The sequence below is a fragment of the Macadamia integrifolia genome, chromosome 4, assembly GCF_013358625.1.
Source record: "Macadamia integrifolia cultivar HAES 741 chromosome 4, SCU_Mint_v3, whole genome shotgun sequence".
Classification (NCBI taxonomy): Eukaryota; Viridiplantae; Streptophyta; class Magnoliopsida; order Proteales; family Proteaceae; genus Macadamia; species Macadamia integrifolia.
The window spans coordinates 23,400,236-23,407,627 of NC_056560.1; the positions used below are offsets into that span (position 1 = coordinate 23,400,236).

At 38.7% G+C, this 7,392-nt stretch overlaps 1 protein-coding gene across 6 annotated transcripts in view; it reads left to right on the forward strand.

The window, feature by feature from the left end:
* Positions 1-7,007: 7,007 nt before the first annotated feature.
* Positions 7,008-7,392, forward strand: part of LOC122075768 — a 10,663-nt gene continuing 10,278 nt past the window's right edge. For 5 of the 6 annotated variants that reach the window (XM_042640924.1, XM_042640928.1, XM_042640926.1 and 2 more), the window contains exon 1: positions 7,008-7,259. The gene's annotated coding sequence lies outside the window, so the exon portion shown is untranslated. The remainder of the gene's footprint in view (positions 7,260-7,392) is intronic. The other variant, XM_042640925.1, reaches the window with a different exon arrangement.

Here is a 7,392-nt window from a genome sequence, read left to right on the forward strand (position 1 = left end):
ACTGGTGTTAAGTTTGTCTCGAATTCTTGACCCATTTTGAAGATTGACCCGATCCAACATATTTTGGTGGTGACCCAAATGGAAAATTTTCTGAGATCTGTGATGGAAGCAGAGGGATTGGGCCGATAGGCCCAAGCCCGAAGCCCATCACTGATCTCGTATGGGGGTGCGGGGGCTACGCCCCCGTGGTATGGTTCGACCGCGATCTGATGGGTCAACCCACGATTTGGAGTATATATAATGTACTTTTGCTTGTTGAGAAAGATATTGTATTCCAGGGTTTTCACGCAGCTAGGGTTTCAGTGCGAGTTTTTCATCGCCGCTGCTAAGGTGTAATTTCTCTTTTGTATAGTGAATCATCTTCTTCTTCTCCCAAGGATGTAGCACACCACCCCGGTGTGTGAACCTCATTAAATTTATGTGTCGTACGGATCTATTGTTTCTTTATTATTCGTGTTTCTTGGTGTTTGATCTAACAAACTGGTATCAGAGCTCTGGGTTACTTTGATCAATGGCTTCAACGAAATACGATATTGATAGGTTCGATGGCAACATCGGTTTTAGTTTATAGCAGGTTCGCATGATGGTTGTTCTCACACAGTAGGGTTTGAAGAGAACCCTATTTGGGAAGGTGAAGAAACCTGCAACTATGTCCGATGATGATTGGAACAATTTGAATGATAAAGCCCTTTCAGCTATTCAGTTGTGTCTTTCGAATGATGTTCTACATGAAGTTCTCTCAGAAAAAACGGTTGCAAAGTTATGGGTGAAGTTAGAGAACCTCTACCTCACCAAATCCCTCACCAATAGGTTGATATTGAAGCAACAACTGTATACCCTTCATATGGGTGAAGGTACTTCTATTAAATCCCATATATCTGAGTTCAATTCTATTGTTACTGATTTGAAAATGATAGATGTTAAAATAGACGATGAAGATTTGGCCCTATTATTGTTATGTTCTCTGCGTCCATCTTATAAGCATTTTAGGGATACCATGATTTATGGTAGAGAGACAATCTCTATTGAGGATGTCAAAATGAATTTGCAAAGCAAACAGAAGATTGATGATGAGTTGACATCTACCAATAAATCTGATGGTGTTGGTTTGGTAGCTAGAGGGAGAACGAATGAAAGGGGTCCAGATGGTGACAAAAGGAAGGCTAGATCAAAATCTAAGCACAAGAATTTAATCTATAATTACTGTAAGAAAAATGGGCATATTAAATCTGAATGCTATAAGCTTTTAAATAAGCAGAAGGCAGGTGGTGGTGCTCAAAATCAACAGAAAAGAGATGATTCTGCAGAAGCTAGTGTTACTGAAGATGAGAATGAGTGTGATATGCTTTTGGTGACTGATGATAAAGTTAGATCACAGGATGAATGGATTCTTAACTCTGGTTGTTCCTACCATATGTGTCCCAATCGTGAATGGTTCTCCACATACGAATTAGTTCGAGGTGGAGTTGTGTTGATAGGGAAATAATGCTTCTTGTAAGACTATTGGAATGTGAACGATCAATATCAAGATGTATGATGGCATTGTCAGAACCTTGTCTAATGTCAGGCATGTCCCTGATTTGAAGAAGAATCTCATCAGTTTAGGCACTCTTGATTCAAATGGGTGCAAGGATACAGCTAAAGGTGGAGTCATGAAGATCAGCAAGGGTGTTCTCTTATTGATGAAAGGAATCAAGGTTAGCAGTTTGTATGTGTTGCAGGGTACTACAATCACTGGGTCTGTTGCAGCAGCTTCATCATCTATGTCTGAATAAGATATCACAAATTTATGGCACATGAGGTTAGGCCATATGAGTGAAAGAGGGATGGCATCATTAAGTAAAAGGGGCTTGTTGTGTGGTCAGAGTACAGGAGCAATGGAGTTCTGTGAGCATTGTGTGTTTGGGAAGCAGAAAATAGTTAGTTTCAGTACTGTTATTCATAGGACCAAGGGAACTTTGGACTACATTCATTCAGACCTATGGGGGCCCTCCAGAGTTGCTTCAAAGGGGGCTGGTGCAAGATACTTACTTACTTTCATTGATGATTTCTCTATGAAGGTTTGGGTCTATTTCTTGAAGCACAAAAATGAAGTATTTGTCACTTTCAAACAGTGGAAGAATTTGCTTGAAAAGCAAACCATGAAACAAATTAAAAAGGTTGAGAACGATAATGGCCTAGAGTTTTGTGAATGTGACTTTAATGAGTTCTGCAAAAATGAAGGTATTGCAAGACATCATACAGTTATTAAAACACCCCAGCAGAATTAAGTGACAGAGCGTATGAATAAAACCTTGTTAGAAAAGGCGAGGTGTATGTTATCAAATGTAGGATTGGGCAAGGAGTTTTGGGCAGAAGCAGTTAACACACCAACCTTGTTGGTGAATCGATCTCCTTGCACAACTATTGAGTGCAAGACTCCAGAAGAAGTTTGGTCAGGTAAACCTGCAGACTACTCAAATTTAAAAGTATTTGGATGTCCTGCTTATGCACATGTAAATGAAGGAAAGTTGAAACCTAGGGATAAGAAATGCATTTTTCTTGGGTATGGATCTGGAGTGAAAGGATACAGGTTGTGGTGTCCTGATTCAAAGTCTCCAAAATTTCTTATTAGCAGAGATGTTACTTTTGATGAATCTGCTATGTTGCATCCTAAGAAAGAAGCTCCTATTCATTGTGATAAAGGTCAAGAAAAATCTAGAGAGAAGGTGGAGTTTGAAATTGGTGGTTCATCTTCAAACAAAGCACAATCTACTTTAGCCTAGCTGCCTACTTTTACTGAAGGAGATGATGCTCAAGAGAATCAAGAAGAAGAGCAGTACAACATTGCCAAGGATAGACCAAGGAGGAATATTAGACAATCACAAAAGTATGGGCATACTGAATTTGTTGCTTATGCATTATCTGTTGCATATACAATTGAAAATAGTGAGCCTGCAACATATTGTGAAGCTGTTACTTCAATTGATTATACAAAATGGTTGATTGCCATGAATGGGGAGATGTAATCTCTTTATAAAAATCAGACTTGGGAGCTTGTGAAGCCGAGAACAGGGAAGAAAATTATTGGTTGCAAATGGGTCTTCAAGAAGAAGGAATCTGCCTCAGGTGTTAAAGATGCTAGATACAAGGCACGTTTGGTTGCAAAGGGCTACAATCAGGTACAAGGAATTGATTTTAATGATGTTTTCTCACCTGTTATTAAGCATAGTTCTATTTGTGTCCTACTTGCTTTAGTTGCTATGCATAATTTGGAGTTTGAGCAACTTGTTGTGAAAATAACATTCTTACATGGTGAACTATAAGAACAGATTTATATGCATAAACCTGAAGGATTTGTTATTGAAGGTAAGGAGGACCATGTATGCTTGTTGAAGAAGTCCCTATATGGTTTGAAACAGCCTCCTAGATAGTGGTATAAAAGGTTTGATTCAGTTATGGCTAGTTTTGGATACTCCAAGTGTAAATATGACTGTTGTGTTTATTTCAGAAAGCTCTCTGACGGGTCATTCATATATTTGTTGCTTTATGTTGATGATATGTTGATTTCAGCAAAATATATGAATGAGGTCAATAGGTTGAAGGAACAATTAAGTTCTGAATTTAAGATGAAAGATTTAGGGGCAGCAAGGAAGATCCTTAGTATGGAGATCAAGAGGGATAGAAAAGCAGGGAAACTGTGGCTATCTCAACAAAAGTACACTGAGAAGGTATTGAATCGTTTTGGCATGAAAGATGCCAAACCTATAACTACTCCTCTTGCATCTCATTTTAGACTTTCAACTGCTCTATCACCTAAGACAGATGAAGAGGTGAAGTACATGTCACATGTTCCATACTCTAGTGCAGTTGGTTCCGTTATGTATGATATGGTTTGCACTCGTCCTGACATTTCACAAGCTGTCAGTGTGGTGAGCAGATATTTGTCATGTCCAGGTAAAGCTCATTGAGAAGTAGTGAAGTGGATACTTAGGTACTTGAAAGGGACCTCTGGTGTTTGTTTAGAGTTTGGGAGGAATGGTGATAGTTTATCTGATTATGTTGATTCAGATTATGCAGGTGATCTTGACAAGAGGAGGTCACTCACAGGCTATGCATTTACTCTTGGAGGAAGTACGGTTAGTTGGAAAGCTACTTTACAGGCTACAGTTGCATTATCTACTACTGAAGCAGAGTATATGGCAGTGACTGAGGCAATTAAATAAGCTATTTGGCTTAGAGGTTTGTTTGAAGAACTCAGCATGGATCATGGGGTGACTGTTGTCCATTGTGATAGCCAGAGTGCTATTCACTTGACTAAAGATCCAATGTATCATGAGAATACAAAGCACATTGATGTTCGGTACATTTCATAAAAGAGATAATTGCTCAAGGTAATATTCAAGTGTTGAAGATTGGTACTGAAGACAATACAACTGATATGTTGACTAAGCCTTTATGTGTTGGTAAGTTCGAGCATTGCTTGAACTTACTTGGTGTTTGTCGTGTTTGAGTTCAGCCCTTTGGAGGGCTATTGGAGAAGATGAAGATATTAGCTATTTGTTTATCTGTTGGAGGATAATTCAAGGCAAGGTGAAGATTTGTTAAGTTTGTCTCGAATTCTTGACCCGTTTTGAAGATTGACCCGATCCGACATATTTTGGTGGTGACCCGAATGAGAAATTTTATGAGATCTGTGATGGAAGCAGAGGGGTTGGGCCAATAGGCCCAAGCCCGGAGCCCATCACTGATCTTGTATGGGGGTGCGGGGGCTACGCACCTGTGGTATAGTTCGATCGGATCGACCGCGATCCCATGGGTTGACTCACGATTTGGAGTATATATAATGTACTGTTGCTTGTTGAGAAAGACATTATATTCCAGGGTTTTCACGCAGCTAGAGTTTCAGGGCAAGTTTTTCATCACCGCTGCTAGGGTGTAATTTTTCTTCTGCATAGTGAATCATCTTCTTATTCGCATGAGGACGTAGCACACCACCCTGGTGTATGAACCTCGTTAAATCTCTGTGTCGTACGGATCTATTGTCTATTTATTATTCGTGTTTCTTGGTGCTTGATCTAACAACTGGGGCTGCTGATTTGGTATGATTTTGATTTCAACTTGCGGAGTGATTTCTTGAAATAATAAAAAAAATAGATTTTCTATCAAGAAATTAAAATTGCTTTTGCATCAATCTTAAATATCTCAAGAATACAAAAATCCATTTGGTAGTTCAATATCTTAGAATATATACAATGAGGTGGGCAAAGAGATACATTCTTCACCCATCTCCTTCCTCTTATCTAATTTTTCACTTGATTGCATTTCCTAATTTTGAAAGAAAAAAATGAGAGTTACATATATTTTCTTCCCTCTCTCATTTTCAGTCCTCTCTTGCTTCCAAATCTTTATTGATGTTCCCAGGTTGACACTGAGAGGGGGGTGAATCAGTGGTTCCAAAAATTTCCTTAATTGCCACCCAATAAGAACTTCCAATTTTCAAGTTCTAGATTGGCCGGGGCAATCCCGTAATTACCAATCATGCAAACAACGACACGTCCACCTCACACCACAATGTGGTTGAGTCTACTAGACAGTGTCCCACCACTCTGTATAACATGCACTTCAAATATATGTAGAAAAATAAATGCGAGACAATAACACCAGATATACGTGGTTCAGCCAGAGTGCCTACTCCACGGAGGAATACCCATATAGGGTTTCGTATTTTCCCAATATTCAATTTTTTAACCGCTACAACGGTCCAAGAACTTATCCCTGCTTCAATCTGAGATAGAACTCAGACAAGGGCAACAACCTTACACCCTAGACAAGCCCCAACTTGCTAGATTCACAATTTTAAATCAATAAAATAAAATCCCAACCCAATACACCATTGATCTAGAGTTTCTCAACAATAAACACTCTAGAATACAAAAATAGGGATTTCAGATACGGGTTACCTCAGCCTGTGTAAACCCCATTGATGATTGCTTGCTTGATGTTTAGAGGAAGACTTGAACACGCTCAGACCATCAACATAGTAGCAAGACGCTAATCTTCTTTAATTCTTGTTCATAGTGAAATCTCCATTGAATGTTTGACAAAGAAACGTACGATGACTAACGAACATAATTCCTTTTTTTTTCCCTTCTTGCTATTCCTCTCCAAATTAATTGTTGTGCAGTGTCTCACGGTTTTGCAGGTTTTTATTGCTTTTGAAAGCAACAACTGGTCCTCTTTCAAATCAAACTCTGTGCATTCTTGGACTCTCCCATTTTCTCTTTTAATTTTTATCTCTTCTTAGATGTTGTTCACGTGTCAAAAGAAGCATAGTTCTCCTCCAAAAGTTGCTGCCGTATAAGTTAGATAACAAGTTCTTCATGTATGAGACTTTGACTTCTATTAGAACTTGACTTCTTCTTTCCTTTTTAATTCTATTAACAATAGCTGAACCAATAGTATGGCAACACATGGCATTGAAAAATCTGTTTTCCTTTTGCTGGGCTGTCACATTCTTGTTGTTTGCATTATCACATGTAACCGTAGTTTGAAACCAATAACTTGGGCTCCACATGGGCAGCAAGCAATTATTGGGCTTACATCACCTTCTCTTAAATTAACCCATTAATTCACCTAAATTAACAGTTGAGCCACTTTAAAACCTTTACCCACACATCACTTTCTAGTTGCCAACAATGACAATATTCAATCCAATTGCCCAACATTTATTAAATATTAAACCTCTTTTTATCATTGAAAACGGATATATATTTAAAAACAAAAGAACTGGTAGGTGTTGGATGTCGACTTCAGATGATCCTTTCTCCTATCTCTCTACAGTCCATCTCTCCTTAGTCCTTGGTGCTTAGTCTCCTATTGCCCTTGACCTTGACCTTGACTCTTATTTTCCCCATCAATCATTTAATGTACAAAATTATCCACCACATGTGTTTTTTAAGGGATTAATAAAAACACATAAAATCAAACTGCTTTTCACATCAAAGTAGTTTCTATAAGTTGTTGGCCCTTCACTGTGAGTTTTCAGCTAAATCCCTCCTCCCTTTCTCAGTTTTTGTGGAGAGACAGGTGCTCCGTTCCAGTCATCCCTTCCCATATCCCCTCCTTCCCTAGTCACCATTTACCCTCTCTCTCGGGCCTAGCACGTTAGATCAGGTCCTTCTCGTATGTGAACCTGAAGCTGCTGCCTCTGTAAGCTGGTTACCCCCTCAACAACTACATCTTCTTCTCTCTCTCCCATTTCTTTTATCTAATTTAGGGTAATCCCTCCCCTTCTTCTTCTCTATTAGTTACTTTCTCTTTTTAATCTTCAATCCCTCTCATTATTATTATTTTTTATTTATTTCCAATCTGTAACGTTTTTTTATTCTTTATTCAACCTTTCTTTTTTTT